Here is a 22,732-nt window from a genome sequence, read left to right as displayed (position 1 = left end):
CACAGAAGAACCATGGCCGCCCTACTGACTGCCCCAGTATTGGCTTTCTTTTGTGCTGTCTATGGTGAGGCTGCCCCTGCGGATAACGCACCTACCCTTGAACAGCTTGTTGAAGTACGTTGTTGTTCTCTAGTGCGATTGAAAATCTCTTCTTAGGTCTATTTGACACTGCATGTAAAGCTTCGAACTTTCACAGCCGTTCTTATATTTATTACTTCTCAGATATGACTGATCGGTTTGTTTACATTGACAGACTACATATCACATTTTTACAGTCCAGTTTTTTCTAGAACAATAAAAATAGATACCAAACTTATAAGCCAGAAACAAAACATTTGTGATTGCGGGCTGTTTCAGCATCTGTTGTCTTCAGATAATTTATCATTAAACTTTTTTATTTAGGTATACTTGTATGAAGCTTCTGGGTTCAAATAGAGGGTGTTTCAGCAAACACTTTCAGAAATTGTTAAAGGTTGCCTGAGGCAGATAGCAGAATTGTAGTTCATGAGCTTGTCTACTCGATCATGCGAACATTGCTTGCACAAAAAATTGACAAGCATAATGAAAAATTAACAAAATTCACTAATTAAGTTTTAACAAATTATCTGATGGCCCATATTGCAATTTCTTCGTTCTAGCCATGGAGTTTGTCCGGCGGATCCACTTGTTACGAATTCTCAGGCTGACACGAATTATTAGGATCCAAGTGGATCCACCTTGCGAACTCCTTGGCTAGAATTGGTAAGTTGCATTATGGGCCATAAGCTAATTAGTTAAAAACTTCATTTGCGATTTTTTAATTAGTCGATTATACATTTCAATTTTCTGTGCAAGTTATGTCCGTCTGTTCGAGTAGACCAACTCATGAACTAGAATTGTATGATCTGCCACAGGCAACCTTTAGAAGTTTTTTAATGTGTTCACTGAAACACCCGGTATTTTGCAAAAGAGTTCCATAAGTTTAGCACACTATACTCAGGGCAGATGCATGGGTATGTGACCTGGTCAGCATGTGTGTGCCTGGTCGTTCTATTCAATGTATACGCCTGTTAAGTACAACTTACGCTTTGTCATAATATTGGTTCCGCGTATCATGTTTTGTGCAAACATAATTTTCACTGCGGATAATAGTCCTTAAGGTCTGCTTGTCTTTTTATCTGCAAACTGTACTGGCTGTAAACTAGAAAGCCAACTGCTCTGGCGAGCTTGATATTTCTCTGGATCACACCCTGCCGTATGAATGGTAGTCCCTTGCTTGCACTTCTGCGACAGCGCTAGCAGTCACAACTGTCAACCCTAAGTAACAATCCGTGGTTAGCAACGACCACGGCTGGTTCACGCCTGTTGGGACTCAGACAGTCTTTACCAGAAGGTCTTTATCGCCCACCTCAGTTATACAATAGGCAACAAATAAGTCGCAGCGGTGGAGCGTTCCGGACAGCTGTGACTCAAAACTACTAACGGGGAAAGCACACAACGAGGGACTCATAATTTATCAGCTCACCTCCCGTAGTTCCGTACTCTCGGTCCTGGGGCGGTGAGTCGCTCACGAAGGTCGCGGCGCAACGAAGAGGATGGCGGCAGAAGTCTACGCGGCTGGAATGAGATGCGGTCACTCGCACTGTTTTCAATCGGAAGTCCAAGCAACCCTGGAGTCGAGTGCCTGGGAGAGTGACTAAAATAGCATGTAAATACTTGGGGCAGTGTGACGCTTTCGCGGTGAGCAGCCACCTAAGGCGCTGCTGTGGACGTCTCCACTCGGATAGCTGCAGGCGTCTGCTACAGGCTCGGTTACGCAGGCTCGGTTGAGGTGTACATCTCCGCAAATTTATACCGACTCGGCAGCACCTTGTTGCACCATGCAAAACAAACGTTTGTATAGTGCCCCACTCATCCTATCTGTATATTTACCTCATCGCTTGCGGGCTTGCGGCCGCGATGACCAGCAAATAGGCGGCTGTTACAGTCGATATTTCCACGTATGGTTCTGAACGAGCGTATAGTATCTCGTGAAGCGGTTAGGTTTGGCATGATAAAAAAATTACATATTGTGGCGCAATAAAGACTCCGGCAAAATGGAGAATCGAGGAAATATCGCGGAGATTTACAAAAAATGACCAGCTCACGGTGGCACGTTTACCGATACATTCGTTTTAGAGAGCAGCTCTTAATGGCCCGTTCCCGCGGCGAACGTCGGCTGTGGCGTAACCGAGCGAGCGACCACAACAGCGAAAGATGAAAGTGCGGCGCGAGCCGCAAACGTTGGAGACCAATGAGAGCTGTCCCTTTAGTGACGTTCGCGCACGAAGCTGGTTTCATGCGGAACTGCCCGACAGCCCGATGCGTACTCGCATCTGGTCTCAGACGGACCGCTCGTTTGGCACTGTCGTCTGCTCGCGTCAGCTCTCGCTCGCGAGCGCTTGTTTGGTTTGCTTGGTTTGGTCTTGTTCGCGCTTGTTTCGATTGTCATGGTTTGCGATTGTTTTGTAGACTGATTATATGTGCGACCGCGAATTGTTTAGTACTTTCTGGTAGCCAAGTGGCACCAGCGATTACACTGGAAACTTCGATGAGTTATGTATAAAGCAGACGCGCTTGTCCCGCAGATAAGATATATGACGATTGCCGACTCTGCGACATGTTTCTCTCAAATTCTTTGCCGCAGTATATCGCGAAGTTAAAACATGTATAGAGCTGCACTCAAATTTCGCATTAGGGAGTATCGTAATTGTTGAATTTTTTTTTCTAGACATAAACCTTCAGTTGCTTAATTGACAAATCAAGGAATTGTTACGTTCTAATGACTCGGGTGGTAACAACCAAGCAGCTTGGTATTTAATTTCTACACCTTTATTGATATGCGAACGAAGTTTACTAGAAAGTTAGGACTGTGCGAACTTTCTTAGTATTCTGTCATTGAAAATTGCGACCTTTTTTTGCAATAATGACTTCATAGCGAGAAAGTTTATTCGAGGCGAATAGTGCGGCTTAAGAGATGCAACTGCTCAGAGACAAGTGATTGAGTACACGCGTTTGCAGGACAAATGGACAGGCTTGCTGCATCCACCAGTGCCATCTATTTAGTTTATTCGAGATTTGAAACATTTTTACCAAGCTGCTTCAACACTGTGGATCTTTAATATGAGAGCTATCATGACGTTATTGCGCTTATAGCGAGAAAGCATTAGTCTTTATATCTGGTTGTTTTCTTCTCTCGCAGTTACTTGCTGATGAAATGGTAGCCTATACATGCGAACCGTCTGCTTTCTTTCTTTCTTTCTTTGTTTTGGAGACAACCGCGCAAAGGCCATCTGCAACGCAACTGCGCAGTAGCTCAATCTGAGCAATTTTACGCGAAATTCGGACATTCTTACAACAATTAGTACCTCGTCTTCCGTTCTAATCTGGTCAAGCAGAATAATGCACTTCAGACTTCGCTGTAGAGTCATCTGAAAAAAAAAAAAAGAATAAATGACCACTGCGCGTATAGCCACACCTAACTCCAGAGTGTTTATTCACTCACTATACAGGGTGCCCCAGCTATCAAGCAGCACGATTTAAAAAAAGTGGAACGGCGTTACGCGAAGCAAACCTAGTGCGTATTGTTTCCAGTGCAGTGGAGTAGCCGCCAGTAATTTTTTCGTTACTAATATTTTACTAGGTAATTATAATTAATTATCTAACTCGAGAAGTACTGTCCTAATTATCAAAGTGTTAATGAGAAAGTTGTAGAGCATCATGAAAAACTACCGATACAGCTTTCTGTTGCTCAATACGTGCTACATAAATGTGTTTTTCCGAGTGTGAAAGAATCCCGCGAATACACGCAGAATTGCCGCGCGACTGGACGCGCGGGGTATTCGGGGGCTTCTTTCACGCTCGGAAAAATACCTTAGGTATTAGGTATGGAACATTGGCAATTTTTTAGAGCTCCTCAGTTTTTACCTCGAATCGACGTTCATAAGCTACAATGGTGGCATTTTCATCCAGTGGGACGGTGTGTGCATTGGATCCTGTGTCGCTCCTGCTCTCAGCAACCTTGCACTAGCATGTTTTTACAGAAGCCTCATGGGCGGCCTCCTACCGTCCAGTGAAACTAAAGTATTTCGCTTTGTAGATGATTTCCTTGGGCTACACTAAACTGACGGAACAGGCCACCTCTCGCGTGCAAAGGAAATTTTCGGCATCTTTCAATCGGTAATGAGACCTTTGGAACTAACAATCGAGCCTCCCTCCGATAATGAGATAAGGTTTCTGGACCTAGAGATATCGTTTGAAAGGAAACACGTATGTTGGGCAACAACCCCCGATCGAAGAAAAGTATTCTCCCCTGCACGTCTCTGCACTCAAAAATGGTTAAAAGAAACATTGCCGTCTCGTATCTCAGAGCAGCTCTGACCCATTAATGCCAACACCAGGTCGCTAGCAGCTTTATGCACCAAGTGCACCGGCTCATCCAGGCTGGGTACCCTATGGCCCTGGTGGCGGGTGTTTCAGAAAAGCTTTTGGTGATCCTGACCAGAGGGAGGGCCGGACGTGACGCCCAGGACAAGGGACCTCATGCGAGCACAACCGTCATAACCTATGTCCATAGGTTTTCGCTATGTTTAAAAAAGGTTGCCGGAAAAATAGGCACACGCGTTTTGTTCAGCGCAAGGGACAAGCTGTCGGCGCTTTGCCGCAAGGTAAAGAAGGAAGACCCCAGCAAAGCTATTCTGTGAGAAAGAACACAGAAAACCTCACATTGACTGCGCATACGCAGTTGTGTATAAGATCCCGCTCAAGTGCACACGCTGCTACATTGACCAACGATGTTTGAATGACCGGCTGAGAAAGCATGCGTACGCAATGAAAGGGTCTGTACCCAGTCATTTAGCCCAGCACTGCAAAGAATGCGGCTGCAAACCTCTCTTGGCAGATTGCACAATGCTAGGTGGATATACAAAACAAAGAGCACGCGAGATTTGGAAGCGTTTTGCATTCAATCGCATGGAACCTGCTGCGTCAGCGTACCCTCTGTTCCTCTGCATAGCTGCGAGATTAACTACTTGTTAAAAACATGATAACCTGCTATGACGACGTGCGTGATGTGATGATTTCATTCCCCAGCTGGCGCGGAAACCGTGTTTTTACTGGCATTCTGCGCTGAACCTGTATGTTGTATATATTGCATTCCCAGTAATAAACCAGGGGTTGTTACTCCAGCGCCTTGTCTGTCTGCTCACTTCGTCCAGTCCTTGCGCTCTTTGTTCCCGTCCTAATGATGCACCAACCAGCCGAGACCAGCACACTCCCTCTAATATTCTCCATTTGTCCTTGGTTTGTGCCGTTCACATCAAGAAAAAAACCTGCGAGGGCGCTTGCCATCTGTCCTTCCTATCGTTCTCATTACGTCAGCGGACAGCCCAAATGTGGCGCCACCGCCAAAGTTAATTCTTTGGAAACCTAATCGTTACGGAATACGGCCCACGAACTCCTCGCGGCCAAGCGAGCGCGTTGAGATGCTGGGCACGCTTTCATTGAGCCTTACCGAGGCGCTGTTAGAATGCAGGCGAGAGCTTGCCCAGACAAGGAACAGCGAGGGTGACATGGCGTCGCGGCGTTGCGCTCTCCCCTCACGCAACACCTCACACCCTGGTGTTCCATTTCGCCCGTTGTGCCTCGTCGAGGCGCACGCCTACCCATTGTTCCGACTCGATTGGTACGATCACCGTGAAGGGGCCGGATGCGGCGAGAAAATCTGACAATTCTCTACTAATGTCTAAGAATTATTTGCCGCCAGAAATGCCATGGGTAGATGCACATCAGCTAAGAAATTCAAGTAAGCAAAAGTACGTAAAAGCGACGCCACAGCAGAGCCGCACAATGATTACGCATTATTTGACAATTCTCAGAATTTTTGCAGCTTTTAGCAGCGGAGCTGTTTAAACTTTTCGTTTCCCTGCGTAGAGTTCACAAAAACTAGCCTAGCGATGACGTCACTGCGCACATCTGCGCCTCGCTTCACCTTGTGATAGCCAATCAATAGGAAATCAATAGCTAATCGATAATTGATCAATAATCAATGAGTTCTGGAAAATGCTACAGATGACTTGGTAGTGCTTAGCCTAGCCCAAACAGGTGGCCAATACCTTGCGTAAGCTAATCTATGGCCAATAAATAGCCAATCAATAATCGAATATTAATCAATAAAGTCCGGAAAATACTGGGGACGACTTGGTAGTGGTTCATCATCATCATCATAATCATCAGCCTATATTTTATGTCCACTGCAGGACGAAGGCCTCTCCCTGCAATCTCCAATTACCCCTGTCTTGCGCTAGCGTATTCCAACTTGCGCCTGCAAATTTCCTAACTTAATCATCCCATCTGGTTTTATGCCGACCTCGACTGCGCTTCCCTTCTCTTGGTATCCATTCTGTAACCCTAATGGTCCACCGGTTATCCATCCTACGCATTACATGGCCTGCCCAGCTCCATTTCCTCCGCTTAATGTCAACGAGAATATCGGCTATCCCCGTTCGTTCTCTGATCCACACCGCTCTCTTCCTGTCTCTTAACGTTAGTCCTCAAATTTTTCGTTCCATCGCTCTTTGTGCGGTCCTTAACTTGTTCTCGAGCTTCTTTGTTAACCTCCAAGTTTCTGCCCCATATGTTAGCACCGGTAGAATGCAATGATTGTACACTTTTCTTTTCAACGACAGTGGTAAGTTCCCAGTCAGGATTTGGTAATGTCTGCCGTATGCACTCCAACCCAATTTTATTCTTCCGTAAATTTCTTTCTCGTGATCAGCGTCCCCTGTGAGTAATTGACCTAGATAAACATACTCCTTTACAGACTCTAGAGGCTGACTGGCGATCCTGAATTCTTGTTCCCTTGCCAGGCTATTGAACATTATCTTTGTCTTCTGCATATTCATCTTCAACCCAATTCTTACACTTTCTCGATTAAGGTCCTCAATCATTTGTTGTAATTCCTCTCCATTGTTGCTGAATAGGACAATGTCATCTGCAACCCGAAGGTTACTGAGATATTCGCCGTTGATCCTCACTCCTAAGCCTTCCCACTCTAAGAGCTTGAATACTTCTTCTAAGCATGCAGTGAATAGCATTGGAGAGATTCTGTCTCCTTGCCTGACCTCTTTCTTGATAGGTAACTTTCTACTTTTCTTGTGGAGAACCAAGGTAGCTGTAGAATCCTTGCAGATGTTTGCTAAGATATTCACGTCTGCCTCCTGCACTCCTTGATTACGCAATGCCTCTATGACTGCTGGTATCTCTACTGAATCAAATGCCTTTTCATAATCTATGAAAGCCATGTAGAGAGGTTGATTGTACTCCGCAGATTTCACGATTACCTGATTTATGACATGGATATGATCCATCGTAGAATATCCCTTCCTGAAGCCAGCCTGTTCTCTTGGTTGGCTGAAGTCAAGTGTTGCCCTGATTCTATTGGAAATTATCTTGGTGAATATTTTATACAATACTGAAAGCAAGCTAATGGGTCTATAATTCTTCACTTCTTTAACGTCTCCCTTCTTATCGATTAGTATAATGTTGGCGTTCTTCCAGCTCTCTGGTACACATGAAGTTGTGAGGCATTGCGTATAAGGGCCGCAAGCTTTTCAAGCATGATATCTCCTCCATCTTTGATTAAATATACTGTTATTCCATCTTCTCCAGCTGCTTTTCCCCTGGTCATGTCTGTCAAGGCCCTTCTAACTTCAGCGCTAGTTATAGAAGGAGCCTCTGCATCCGGTTCCTCCCTATTTTGAATGAAAGTAGATTGGCTGTTTTGGGCACTGTACAGGTCAGTATAGAATTCTTCCGCTGCTTTTACTATGGCATCGAAATTGCTGATGATATTACCATGCTTATGTTTGAGTGCATACGTCTTGCATTGTCCTATGCCAAGCTTTCTTCTTACTGATTTAATGCTGCGTCCATATTTTATGGCTTCCTCAATCTTTCCCACGTTATTATTTCGAATATCCCTTACTTTTTTCTTGTTGATTAGTTTTGACAGTTCAGCGAATTCTATCTGATCTCTTGAGTTGGACATTTTCATCTTCTGTCGTTTCTTTATTAGGTCCTTTGTTTCTTGGGAGAGCTTACCTACTGGTTGTCTTGGTGCCCTACCTCCTGCTTCAATTGCTGCTTCTGAGATCAACCTAGTTACGGTTTCATTCATTCCCTCTATGTTGTCTTTATCTTCCTTTTCTAAAGCTGCCTATTTGTTTGCAAGCACCAGCCTGAATTGGTCTGCTTTTACCCTTACTGCCTCTAGGTTGGCCTGTTTCCTCTTGACTAATTTCACTCTCTCCCTCTTCAAATTGAGAGAAATCCTAGACCTCACTAACCTATGGTTACTGCACTGAACCTTACCTAACCCTTCTACATCCTGCACTATGCTTGGATCGGCAGAGAGTATGAAATCTATTTCATTCCTTGTTTCTCCATGAGGGCTTTTCCAGGTCCACTTCCTGTTGCTGCGGTTCCTGAAGAAGGTATTCATTATTCGGAGCCTATTCCTTTCCGCGAATTCTACTAACATCTCTCCTCTTGCATTCCTAGAATCGATGCCGTAGTTGCCAATTGCTTGCTCACCAACTTGCTTTTTCCCCACTTTTGCATTGAAGTCGCCCATACCTAAAGTATACTGAGTTTGCATCTTTCTCATTGCTAGTTCAACATCTGCATAAAACTGTTCTATTTCTTCATCATCGTGACTAGAGGTTGGGGCATAGGCTTGTACTACCTTCATTTTGTACCTTCTATTCAGCTTTATTACGACGACTGCTACCCTCTCATTAATGCTGTAGAGTTCATCAATGTTGCCCGCTATGTTGTTATGCACTAGAAATCCTACCCCGGATTCTTTCTTATCTGAAGACCTCTGTAGCAGAGGACGTGGCCTTTTGTCAGCACTGTGTAAGCCTCACCAGTTCTTCTAACCTCACTAAGGCCAATATTATCCCAGGAAATGCCCGATAATTCTTCAAATAGTCCTGCTAAGCTAGCCTCACTCGAGAGGGTGCTCGTGTTGAACGTTACCAAGTGCATTTTCCATTGGCGGCCTGTCCGGACCCAGATATTCTTAGCACCCTCTGCCGTGTAGCAGGTCTGACCGCCGCCTTGGTCAGGTGCTCCGCAGCCACTGGAAACTGAGGGCTACGGGTTAATTGTCGGAGTCCGCATTGTCAGTGGCCGAATACTGCACCAGAGAGGCCAATACCTGTTCTGGTGCGGGAGTGACTTTGATGAAGCTTAGTGGGCCTTCCTAGTTTGGTTGCACCTGAACTAGTATAGCCCCACTAGCTCTCGGCGATATATTTTTTTCTTGCCGGTGTCAGGCACCACTCCATGCCTGAAAATGTGGTGGACTGGAGTAGGATTCGAACTTACGACCTTCAGATTTGAAGCCGGGTATTCTGCCTCTGCTCCACGCCACCACTCTTTGGTAGTGATTAGCCTATGGCTAGGCTAATCACTTGGTAGTGATTAGCCTAGTCCAAATACGTGGTCAATACCTTGCGATAGCCAATCAATAGGTAATTAATATTCGATCAATAATCAATAAATTCCGGAAAGGCATAACCCGTAAGGCCATGACCAGCTAGGTGCCGATCAGCTCCGCTGTTTCTTTAGCCTTGCGCCACTTGTGCAAGCTACGGCAATTTTTTTTACAAAACGAACCTAAAAAGCCTCGCCATCCCGGCCCTGCGAAAGAGACCGTCTAGCGAAGGTGTGGGAAACCACCACTACAACTTCTGAGGGGAGTATGCAATGCTTTATGGCTTTAGAGTAATGGATAGTAATGCTATTTTAGAGTAATGGTAGTAATGAGAGTAATGGTAATTTTGACAGCATGCTGCCGCCCATAGAGGTGCTTCAACAACATCGAAATCAGTTGCTAGAGTGGTTATTTCATATACGAAATGCTAGCGACGGCACACCCCACGTCGCAAGCTGCCGTCGCGCGGCAGCTTGCGCAGCAGTAATCAGACAGCAGTAATCAGACAAACAGATTCAAACAGTAATCAGGCAGAACAAACAGTAATCAGACCAATTTCCGGAGTCTCCCACTACGGCGTGCCTCATAATCAGATCGTGGTTTTGGCACGTAAAACCCCATAACCTACACTCTCTCCCAGACCACGCAATCCTGCTGAATGGCGAATCCCAGACGACAAATTGATATGCTTCCACTGCCACCGAGTTGGTCATGTGTCCCGCCACTACCGCACCCCCTGGATGCCACCATACCGGAGCTCATTCCTGCTCCTCGTCCATACGCCGTCGCTCGCCGTTATTCACCTCGCCATCTGTACCCTACTTCTAATGCACCTGACTCTCGCCCCTCTCTACGATCGCCGTCGCCTCAACGCCGTCGCTCCCGGTCACCCCAACCACGCCGCTTTTTCTCGCCAACCCGCCCTACGGAAAACTAGTACATGTAGTGCTGCATCAATCTAGTACATGTAGTGCTCTCCAAATCCTCCGTTGACGCTTCTCACGAACACGAACCTAATTGAAGTAGACGTAAACCTGGCGACAACTTTCTGTAACAGCGCAGCCAAGGCTACGGGCTTCGGCTCTGTAGCATTTGCCGTACTGCCACAGATAGTTGTCGCCAGGTATAAATGGTGTTCCGTTGACGGCCTTGGTTTATACACGAGCCCAAGTGTCCATAATGAGCGCTAACCTCTGTCGCCGTCTCAAAAAAGTTCTTACGCCTGCCACCACTCGAGCCGTAGGCGTCGCCGATGGCACCAATGTTGCCGCCAGTGGTATGCGCACTGCTCGCATAGGAATTCCTGGCCGCCAAGTTCCAATCCTGTGCACCATGCTGACTAGTTGCCCTCATGACCTAATCTTCGGGCTCGAATTTCTGACGACGCATTCTGCCCTCATCGACTGGTCCGCCGGTACGCTGTGCCTAGAGCTTCCTCTTCTTTCAGACATTCGCCCCGAACAACCGAACACCCTCTGCACTGCATCATTTCTTCGCTTACCTCCAAAAGCCTTAACCTTCGTCGAATTGGTCTCAACGGCAACAGTGCCTGATGGCGACTATGTCATCGCACCTATCATTGATGTCCTCCTGGCGCGCGACATCTATGTGCCACACTCCGTCATAACCCTTGCCGCTAATCGGATGTGCCTCCCCGTTCACAATTTTGGCTTGACAAATCAAGTGTTACCTGAATGCATAGCGGTGGCCACGCCCAGGTCGGTAACAGACGACCACGTCACTGCTTTTGCAGCCGACGCGTCTCTAGATCCTACAGATTACCCGCAGGATGCCATAAACCTAGGTGGCACATTACGTCTCATGGTCGCTGCGGACCTCACACCTGACCAAGCAGCCACCCTATATAGCCTTTTGCATTCTTACCGCGGCATATTTCACACTGACACTCGAACACTTGGTCAGACGTCTTTTGTTAAGCATCGGATAAACACTGGTGATGCTGTACCCATTCACGACCGACCGTATCGCGGGTCCAAGGCAGAGCGGCAAGTTATTCAGCAGGAAGTAATCAAGATGCTCACCAAAGGCATTGTTGAGCCCTCGTCGAGCCCTTGGGCGTCGCCGGTCCTGCTCGTCAAAAAGAAAGATGGGACGTGGCGTTCCTGCGTTGATTACCGCCACCTAAACCGAATCATTAAAAAGGACGTTTACCCTTTACCACGAATTGACGACGCTCTTGATTGTCTTCATGGTGCCAAATACTTTTCGTTCATAGACCTTCCATCTGGTTATTGGCAGATTTTCGTAGATGAGCAAGACCAAGAAAATACCGCTTTCGTCACTCCAGATGGGCTCTACCGATTCAAGGTTATGCCGTTCGGTTTATGCAATGCCCCCACCATGTTAGAACGGATGATGTACTCTCTGCTGCAAGGTTTCAAATGGTCAACTTGTCTTTGCTACACTCTAAGAAGAAAAGGAGGAAATGGGGTATTGAGGTTACTCCTTTAGGGGAGGAACTGATCTGCCACAACCATTCCTCCCTTTAGGGGGTAAGTGAGAGGGGATGAACTGTTACTCCCCATGCGGAGGACTAACAGTTGCTCTTTTCCGATGCTCCTCAAGGGAGTAACGGTTATTCTCTCCGATGCTCCTCGAAGATGGAATTAATTAAATTAGCCATTTATTCGCTAATAAAAAAATTACTGGGCGAAAAAAAAATGCACCGGCAAGTAGGATTCGAACTCACGTCCTCTCGCTTACAGGTCGGGTACCCTAACCACTTCACCATGGCAGGTCGGTTGACAAGTCAGGTTACCGAGTCGAGGTTAACCAGCTTAACGCAGGTGCGGCAATAACAGAAGATACTCGGCATTTAGTGTATGCTATGCCGGGAGAGTCTAACATTGCGCAAACTTACAAATCTAAGCGACTACATAAAGAAAGCTGCCCGATTATTCTTACGGTGATTTAAACTGAGACATTACGTGATCTTCGTGTAGCGAGCGCAAACGGGGCACGCAAGACGACAGAGGACAACTTTTGTATCGCTTAGCGTGCCCCTTTTGAGCTACACATCGCTTCAGTTAAGTTTATAATCTCCTTGGAACGAAAGGAACTCCTTAGGTACTACTGGCCAAGAAAATCTGGCAATCCATTTATGACTTGCGCGCTTAATGCGTATCGTTCACTTATGGTGTGCACGCACACGAAGTGCACGGCTCTTCAGATTCCACCTTTTAAATTTCAGGCAATTTTCTCACGAAGATGCAAAGTGCTGCTTTACATCTAGTTCAGATAGACAGTACACGAACTTCCAACTATTCATGATATATAGACAATACCGCGTTCGCCGCATCACTCCACGAGACGGACGAAAACAGCAAAGTGCATGGGGAGTAACTGTTGCAGTTCGTCCTCGCCGTTGCTCTCTTTCGGACCAGGGATCGTACACTTACTCTCCAAAATTTGCACACGCCACCCACACTCCTGCAGTTACTACCTTGAGGGACGAAAGTGCCGTTTTTTGGACTAAGTGTACAGTTACTCCCGTTTTCCCCGGAATACTTCTTAGAGTGTACCTTCGCTACACAGGCCCACACAGAGTGCTTCGTGCCGTGACTCCCGTCACCTACGAGATCGCCCCTGACGCCCCATCTGCTTCCCAGTCCAGTGATATTGTGCACGTTACACGACTTAAGCAGTATCACCTTCCCAGCGATGACATTTAGACGCTCCGAGACGTCGCTTCTGCCACCGGGGGATTATGCTAGAAACGTGTTGTAATTTGGTTGTTTGAACAAGGCGCGCGACCGCCATCCCTCAAGAAAAGAGGAGGAAGAACGAACTGGGCTTGAGCTGTGAATCCAACCGGTCAGCGCTGCAACCGCGTGAAACAATATGTCCAGTTGACGCTGCTACTGACCTCTCGCTCGAACAATCTCCATTCCTTTCTGTAACGCGCATGCCACCCAAACTAAGCTTCAGCGCCTGTTGCTGTCGTGCGCAAGCGGTTCTGACGTTTCGTATCATGATTGGTACACTCCTCTTGCGTCTGCGAAAAAAAAAACGGATGTGCTCACTGTTTGGCGCTGCTTTCTAGAAGGGTGAGATGAGATGGACTTTGAGCAGCGCACTGGCATATTGTAGTTAGGCAAGTGACTATGTTAACTTGGGTTTTAATTAGAATCCAGGTGGATTGCCCCTTTGGTTGCGAAGCATTCTCAGAGAGCATGCCACACAGCGTTGGCATGAAAGTTGTAAAATTTAGTGAAGAGCGACCATTTCTATGGTTATTTTTGCATTTATTCAGAAAACTTTTATTTCTCTGCTTGGTACTTTCAGTTGTGCACTTAATTTAATGATCGCACTGCAAGCTCATTACATGCTCATTTTGGCAGTTATGGCGATTGTTATGGCGATAATTAAGGCGATTGTGATGCATTGAAATGAAAGTGGATTTTTGCATTGTGGAGACTCTAGATTATATCATTTTACTTCAAGATTGTCTTTGCTCATCCCTTTACTTGTGTTTTAGTATATCATACTTAATATTATCTTGTGATCTTTTTACAAGATAACTTTGTGATAAAATAAAATAATAACCTTATGATTATAAAATTCTCACCGCGACATTTGACGTTTACAATGAATGAAATCCACGCGTCTATACGGCTCAGGAAGACTACGCGTACTTCTACTGTGTTGCACGTATTACGTGTGAATTATAATAAAAGCAAACACAGGAAAGAGTGACCGCCGGACTTGAAGCATTGAGGCACGGCATCGCGTGCCACACACTCTTGCGACGCCACTGTTTAATGTGACCGCCTTGATGGGTACGCCTGCTGTACCTGTATAACAATAAACTTCATTTGTATTCATGTGGTCTCCCGTCTTCCAGAGAGCCCATTTCTTTCACCTTCTGACGAAACATGCATGCACTTGTTTCGTCGCCATGCGGTCAAGTTGATATCACTGTGCAGCGTGTTGCCTTTGGGCAAGATAAAGTTTACTTGTCCGAATGAATTCGAAAACCTGTTGAGTGGGGCGAACCGGTTCGCTAACCGATGGAAAATTCTAGTTCGCCGAACCAGGACGAAATTGGAACGTGTTAGACCCATAGCAAATCGATATTTTTTTCAGTTTGCTCCCTGTGAGTAAACGGTCTAAGAAAGCTAATACTACAAAGCCGCCAAGTGCTTTGCGTAGCACGCAGAACTGAAAACTTAAAGTGAGCAGTCAACTGAGGACAAATCTACTCCCGCATTATCTCCTACTAAGCAACTCACGTTTTATTTTAAATAAGCGGATCTGAGACAACACTCGCGTTTGAGTACCTAATAGACAGTATCATGGCGTATCTTGAAGTTGGACGTTTCAATGCACGGTCTGCGAATACTGTTCAGCAAAGGATGAGTCTCGTGTAAAGATTCCTTTTTTAATGTTATAGAATGCTATCGTAACGCTTTGCAATCCATAAGTGCTTAGTGAACTATCACAATAATATTGTCTTTGAAATTTTCCCGTCCTATATTTTTCCATGCCGTTCGGTGGTAAAGTCGAAAACTTGAGTTCTGGTTGTTAGGCTTAAATATGCGTGTAAAGAAAGCAACATACCACCTAACTTAAAAATCTCCGTCTTAGGCAGAGTGTAACAAAATACTGTAGTAACGCTGCATATTTTCTATTCTGTAAAATGTACGCCGAAAGGTCAATACCTTGTACGAAATTTTTCACTTTCCTTTAACTGCACAAGGACTTATGTAGTTAACTTATTCAACAACTTCATCATGAATCTTAACATAATGAAAAAAGTCTTTTACAAAACTGGATAATATTTTTTACAGTACTTGAACAGGGGCCAAGTCGTTTGGACTGTTATGCGCAGCAACTATGGTAGTGCATGGAACGTGCAAGAGCAATGCGTCAATGCCACTACAACATCGGTGTCTACTTCGGAATATAAATATAGGGAGTGCTACAAAAAGAATTATGACAGGTGAGCACTTTTTTAGAATTAAGCAAACACTGAACCTAAAACGAAGCAACCTTTTGTGAGCACAATTTTTATTTCAAGATCATCTCAATTTGAGGTTATAGGTTCTATTTCTGTCGTATTTAGGATGTTGTATGTTGAAGTGGAACACTTGTTATTTCAGAACAAGACCAACGATTCCTGACTACGTGCTAGAGAATTATTTATAATTTTAAGCACCTTTTCTCGCCTGGCTTTCACTGACACTTAGTGGTGTCTTGCTTCATCATCGTCAGTTTAGGTTTACTCATCGTGCGAAAACTGGAAGTTGTATACTGAAAACAAATTCCCTCATCTTTTCAGACAGCCCCTACTAAATCCAACTGCGATGATTTGCTAACACGGCATAGTGCATGCTAAGAAGGAACAAACTGCAATATTAAATTTTGTAAAAAAAATGATACGGGAACTTCTTGCTGTGTGTAGAATCACACCGTGATTGACAAAAGGCGCGAAGAAAAGAGGAACGGACACAGCTTTGCGCACGTTTCGCATCCTGAAGTTGTTCACGGCGTGCAAAGACATTCACGGCTAAATTCCGAGATCAAGGACAAATGGCATGAGGACGATGGCTATGACGATGATGACACGACAATGACGAGGGCATGATAACGGTGGTACGACAACGGCAGTGGTGGCATGGCTGTAACGGCAGCTTGAATGATGCCAGTTATACGTCAACACTACAATAGACAGTTTTAGTTTAACGTTAGCGTGATATCTGGGTTAAAGGAAATAGCGTTATCGTTCCGCAAACGCTCTTTGCAGAAAGAGAGTTTTAGTATAGCTTAATAGCGTAGTTCACCTGCGCGACGCTACTGAATTAAGCTTTGAATTTCGCATACATAGTGCACCTAAGTGATTCTATCTGTGTGTGCATCCGGAAAGTGTGAGAGGCAGCGTAATGGAAGCGAGAAGCGCGTTTTTTTTTAAGTTGGAAAGTTTATTTAACATAATTAAGCTATACAGTTACAATGTACACACTTTTGGGAACCAACAAATTTGCTAAAGGGTCCCCTACCGATTCTTATTAAGGAAAAAACAATTCTATGGCAGCTGCAATTTCACACTGAGAAATCACATAAAGCAAAAGCAGTTGAAGTAAAACAAGGAAATACATTAGTACATAAGAAATTTCGCACATAAGTTATAAATTTTTCTTAGAATTGTCTTTATTACATCATGAAAAAGCATCTGCAGAGGAAAATAAAAAGTGAGGATGTGTGAAAGCATGCGCAGTGCTACGCATTGTCTATAAGTGAGTGCTGTAATTATTTGAGAAATGTGTGCAATGTTCTTAGAGTGCTTAGGTTACTATCAAACCTATTGCAAACTGAGGTGCCTGTAAACTGCAGTGCAGAGCGACTGTAATTAGTTTTTACCTTAGTCAATAAACAAAAACGACAGCGCGGTGTGTTCCCAACAGTGCGAAGTGAGTTGGTGAATCAAGACTGTTACCAAGGCAAATTTTTTATTGACCATTTGATGCATGACGCAGGCGATGTTCTATGTTTTACTTTCCATGTCGCCGATCTGAGGTGAAACAGACAAGCAGAACAAGCTATTACCATAGCCTCCGAAACCTTCCCATCTCAGAGGCCACATGTCATCGTCGCGCCTATCTCCTGACTTCACCGATAGGTGGCGCCGGCATCTCGGCGATTTCACTCTTAGGCTTAGGCGTGTTTGAAACGAGAAGCGATCTCGAAAACTCCTCAATTTTCCCCATAACACTGTCGTCGAAGCGACCTGAAACTAAGCGAAAGCCGTTTGCACAGTAATTTGCTACTAATGAAGTGAATTCTAGAAGAACAACGCCAAATTTAATTCGAAGCGAGCGACGGGGCATCCGCCATGTTTTACACAAACAACGTAAACCAAGCAAAGACCGAAACGCTAAATTCGAGAACTAGCATGCGTGCGCTAAACGGTACGGGCCGTTTATCGTTCTCCGCATGCGCACTTCGATCCCGCTATTCCGCTAAGCCCGCTATTAGTGTAAAAACTGACTAATATTGTAGGCAATTTAGAATTGATTTCCGAGCTTTGATACGTGTAAGCATTTCTGCACTCGTGTTTTTCCTGTGAGAGACGTGTTGTAAAAGATCAAGGGCTTCTCCTATGTGTTCCTTCTCCTTCTCCTCCAACACAGTTTGGAGAAATAGCCGAGTGCCTGTGAAGGTACTATCGACCAAAAAAGTTTACAGACCAAGGGATCTGACAAAAATCTGAATATCTCCGCAGCCTCAAAACGCAACCTGGTATTCCCATTTCCAGCCTCTACTGGTATATGCGAACAACGTTGTGATGTACGGTTTTACTGGCTATTTTTAAAGGCTTCTCGGATGTTTAGCCTTTTCTGAAATCCCGTGGTCCGTAAATCATTTTGGTCAATCGTACATCTAAAATCATGAAACAATGTTACATTTCTTTAGAGCGGAGCTGTTTGGTGCCGGTTCCTGCGGCGAGCGTCGGCGGTGCAACCGAGCGAACGAGCCCAGCGAAAGATGAAAGCGAATGCGTAGTTCAGCGGGGGATGAAAGACGCAAGGAGGAAATTGCAAAGAGGAGGGTGCAACGGTACCATAAAAGAAAGTGGAGGAGGGTATGGCGAAAGTGCGAGAAAAGCGCAGTGCCGCAACGATGGCTACGAGATGGCGCCAGAGTAGCGCGCGTCGTCTGGTAGGTATGTCGGCGGCGGCGGTTGCTGTGAATAGCACCCGCGCGTCACCCACGCGCTGGCTCTCGCGATTTCCCGATTAGCGAGGCTGTCGCGCCAGACTTCGCTCCATTTTCAACGTACCGCAAGAAACTAATTGTACGCGAAAGCCAATATATTGCGAAATGAAAACACGTACAGAGCTGAGCTCAAATTTCGCATTAGGAGTATCGTAATTGTTTACTTTTTTTCTAGACATACACCTTCTGTTGCTGAATTTTTCGTGGGTGAATTTTAAGGCGAAAGTCCTTAATCTCGATGCTTCAAGCTCACTGTGAGGTACAGAAAAACTGAGTGAGCGCACTTCGTACCTCGTGCTTCCCTCGCGCTCAGGCCACTGCTTGCGCATTCGTCTTCTTCCACAGCTGGCTCCGACGCCGATCATCATGCCAGCGTTCCGATACTGCTCGCACCCAACGGCGGAGGGCGTTGAGCGAAAGGGCTACAGTGGCGCTGGGGAGGAGGAGGGAAATGTCAGCGGTGGCGCGGGAGGGCGTCGGCGAAAAGGGCAATGGCAGCGCTGGGGAGGAGGGATATGTCAGCAGCAGTGCAGTAGGGGCGTTGAGGGCAAGCATGGTGGATGCGCTGGGGAGGCGGAGAGAAATGGGAGGGGCGGTGACCATAGAACGTTCTGGAAACAGCTGGAGCACAATCGCAGCGCACTCGCGCGCCTTGTATACGTCACCGCATGGGCTCAGAGCTTCATTACAGATCGCTGAGAGTCTAACTATGCTTTCGCCTTCAGATTCTTGGAAAGTTCTTAGCATCCCGAATAATTTGCTTGAAAAGCCATTTTTATGAACAAGTTGATAAAAGCAAAAATTATTATGATTTAGAAGGTAGCGATGTACACGAGAAAAATTTACAAGCGACGAGTACTTATCAGCAAGCTACGCTGAAAACCCCAATACATTGTATGATGTCGAAGCTGTGTTGAGCAATGTACACAGTTCTGCAAAAAAAAAAAAGATAGGACGTGTGGTCGGTGCACATGTGGTCGGGAGAGGCCCTTTCGTTTTTTTTTTTTTTTTTTTTTTGTCACTGGGCTTTCTTTCTGCTCGGTCCTGAGAAGGTCGACCAGTACAACCGAGAACGGCATTTGCCAAAGTACTCCGGTGAAGTATGTACCCCCTGAATGCCCGTGAAAGTGCCAGAGCAAAATACATGGACAAAACAGTTATTCAAACTTTGCAACACTATATGAAATTTTCCTGAACAAATACCAGACTCATGGAGACATATATTCATATATACGAACCTTTTTTCAATTGTCAACAATTAACACCAATAAAAAATTCACCGAGGATTAGATCCGCCCTGGTGTGAAATTTGAGCGCAGCTCTATACGTGTTTTACTGCGATAGCAATTATATCGGCACTCCAAGCGTATTTCTGCCGTCGCCGTCACCGTGAGGTTCCGTATAGAATGCAACGGCGATGAAATCGTCGCCGCGCGCCGTATTCTGTATGCTTGTGAAAGCGCGCGAGGGACGCGCGCTTTCACGGGGAGCGAACGCACGGCGGAGAGCAAACGCGATTTCTTCCGTCACGCGAAAGCCCGTGGGGGGACGGGAGGGAGGGAAGGGATGCTACGTTTAGCTGCGGCACCAAACACGTGTATATATATATATATATATATATATATATATATATATATATATATATATATATATGAAGTGAGGTTATGCCGGGATCCGGTAGTTGAACAGGAACTTGGAGGTTGAGGACGCTCGTACGAAAAAAAAAATGATACTTTATTGCCAACGTTTCGGCCGGGGTCCGGCCTTCGTCGGGGACCCGGACCCCGGCCGAAACGTTGGAAATAAAGTATCGTTTTTTCGTACGTGCGTCCTCAACCTCCAAGCATATATATATATATATATATATATATATATATATATATATATCATAAGAAGCCAACAAATACTGACACGAAGAACAACATAGGGGAAATTACTTGCACACACTAATTGAATTAAAGAAATGATAAATTAATGGAAATGAAAACGGATGAAAAAACAACTGTCCGCAGGTGGGGAACGAACCCACGTCTTCGCATTACGCGTGCGATGCTCTCACCATTGAGCTACCGCGGAACAGTTTTCCCATCTGATTTCTGGGGTATTTATGTTTTACAACTAGAACTAACTGTGGGAGTGTTAGCCAGCGCCACCACTCACAAGCCTAGGGGCGGATGTAGAACATCCTTTGTGCCGCAGGCGTCATGAGCACGTGATCTTTTTGGGTGAAGGCAATTGGTTAATAAGCCCACACATGCTACCTAAAGGCATCAATTTTGCCGGATTCGAGCCCTCGTTATGTAATGAACGAGAAGAAAGGGAACCGAGGGGCCCGATTTTTATTAATCATATCATAAGAAGCCAACAAACATTGACACCAAGAACAACATAGGGGAAATTACTTGCACACACTAATTGAATTAAAGAAATGATAAATTAATGGAAATGAAAACTGATGAAAAAACAACTGTCCGCAGGTGGGGAACGAACCCACGTCTTCGCATTACGCGTGTGATGCTCTCACCATTGAGCTACCGCGGAACAGTTGTAGTTGTAAAACATAAATACCCCAGAATAACAGATTTGAAAACGGTTCCGCGGTAGCTCAATGGTGAGAGCATCGCACGCGTAATGCGAAGACGTGGGTTCGTTCCCCACCTGTGGACAGTTGTTTTTTCCTCCGTTTTCGTTTCCATTAATTTATCATTTCTTTAATTCAATTACTGTGTGCAAGTAATTTCCCCTATGTTGTTCTTGGTGTCAATGTTTATTGGCTTCTTATGATATGATTAATAAAAATCGGGCCCCTCGGTTCCGTTTCTTCTCGTTCATATATATATATATATATATATATATATATATATATAAACGTTGCGAGGCGAGAAAGTGGTAAACACTTCCGTCGCTGCTCTATATCTACGAGTGTGCCGTTCTGATCTCGTCGAAAACCTCAGAGCCGTCCGTAGAGGCACCGGCAACAGTCACCAACGCCGCGCGCGTTCGGTGCGAAGGCGGGCCAAACACCGACATCGACAACATTTCTGCGCGGTGCTGGTGCTGCTGCATGTCCAAGTTTATACAGCTGATTATATACGCCGTATGCTGTATGTGCGAGCGCGAGGGACGCACGCTTTCGCGGTGAGCGCACAGCATCCATCGTTACACTCCGGGTTCTCTCTTTCATCCTTGGCTGTGCGCGTTTGCTCGGTTACGCCGACGCTCGCCGTAGGAATGGGCGCCCAAGACCTTCGAGCTAAAATAAATCAGAATGGCTTCAAACCCAATTCTGATTTTTCATTTGGGGAGGATGGCAGCGACAAAAGTTGCTGCGGGTGACCTGATTTGTCTAAACAGTGGTAATCGCAGCCTAAGCGCTGCTTCTCCACGTGCGCGTGTATTTGCGTGTGTGACAACAGCTGTGACAACAGAGGTGTCATCTATTTATGACAACAGCTGTTATATTTACACTAAAAGTGCTATTTTCTCGCCTTTCTCACAGTGTCTGTAACGAAGTAAGCGCGAAACTGACCGCGGGAAGCGGAGGTGGGCCTACGATTGATGCAACAGGACAGCCAGGTATTGCCAGCAGTCTCGATTTGTGGCATAAACAGGCTAATTACTATTTCATGTACCATGAAATTTTTTGACACTTTTACGTCTTCTCTGTTCATGTAGACTTCGGTTTTTGCTGGAGTTATATTTATGTGAAAAACAGCCAACATGATCGTGATGGCAGAATGCAACCCTTGCTATGACGAAAATAAATAAAGTCTCCAAGAACATAATGCGCTTAGCCACTATTTAAGGTATTCGCCTACGCTCCAGCCATATTTGGTGGAAACTACAATCGAAAAGGCTGTGGTCGTCCTTTTGTTAGTCCAATATACTCAAAAGACAGTCACTGCAGTTATGTGCAAAAGTACCTGAAGCCTATCGCCTTGTTAGTAAATTGAGATGATTTACCACTAACAAAGCGTTTCACTTGTGAATCTCTCACCGTTATGCTCACAGCAACCACTTTTTGCTAATCGAATAGTGCATCAAACATAAGGATGGTAATATCTATAAACGATTAATCGATTAATCGACTAAAAGTACGCCGCAAAACGAATAATCGTCATCAATGTGTACCTTTAATTTAATCGGTTTAATCGGTTAAAGCAGTTCGATTAATCGTTTTCCAGACAGTGACTAAAGTGGCGTGAAAATTTTGAAATCGCACTGTAGAATGCGGAGTACGAGCAACGACCGCGCGGCTGCGAAGACCGAGAGCGACTGTCGACTGTTTTCCCGAGTCATGTCGAGCTGGCCAAGCGCTTCCCCGCTTTACGCGCACGTCACACAGGCTGCCTGGGGCCCGGAGAGAGGCCGCCCCCGTGGAGGAAGAAATAAACTAGGCGAGAGCATTACGTGAGGCAGCTAGTCATGGCAAGTAAACTCACCGTCAAGCAATTTCCTTCGCTTTTTACTTCGCAGTAG

The 22,732-nt window shown here is 45.5% G+C and overlaps 1 non-coding gene across 1 annotated transcript; it reads right to left on the bottom strand.

Moving 5' to 3' along the window:
* Positions 1-20,257: 20,257 nt before the first annotated feature.
* Trnat-cgu (transfer RNA threonine (anticodon CGU)) lies at positions 20,258-20,329 on the bottom strand. Its single transcript has one exon. It is a non-coding gene; the product is annotated as a tRNA-Thr (tRNA).
* Between the last annotated feature and the right edge of the window lie 2,403 nt (positions 20,330-22,732).

The sequence above is a fragment of the Dermacentor silvarum genome, chromosome 11 (assembly GCF_013339745.2).
Source record: "Dermacentor silvarum isolate Dsil-2018 chromosome 11, BIME_Dsil_1.4, whole genome shotgun sequence".
In the NCBI taxonomy this organism is placed as follows: Eukaryota; Metazoa; Arthropoda; class Arachnida; order Ixodida; family Ixodidae; genus Dermacentor; species Dermacentor silvarum.
The sequence above is the reverse complement of the archived record's forward strand: the minus strand, read 5'-3'. Positions and strand labels throughout refer to the sequence as shown.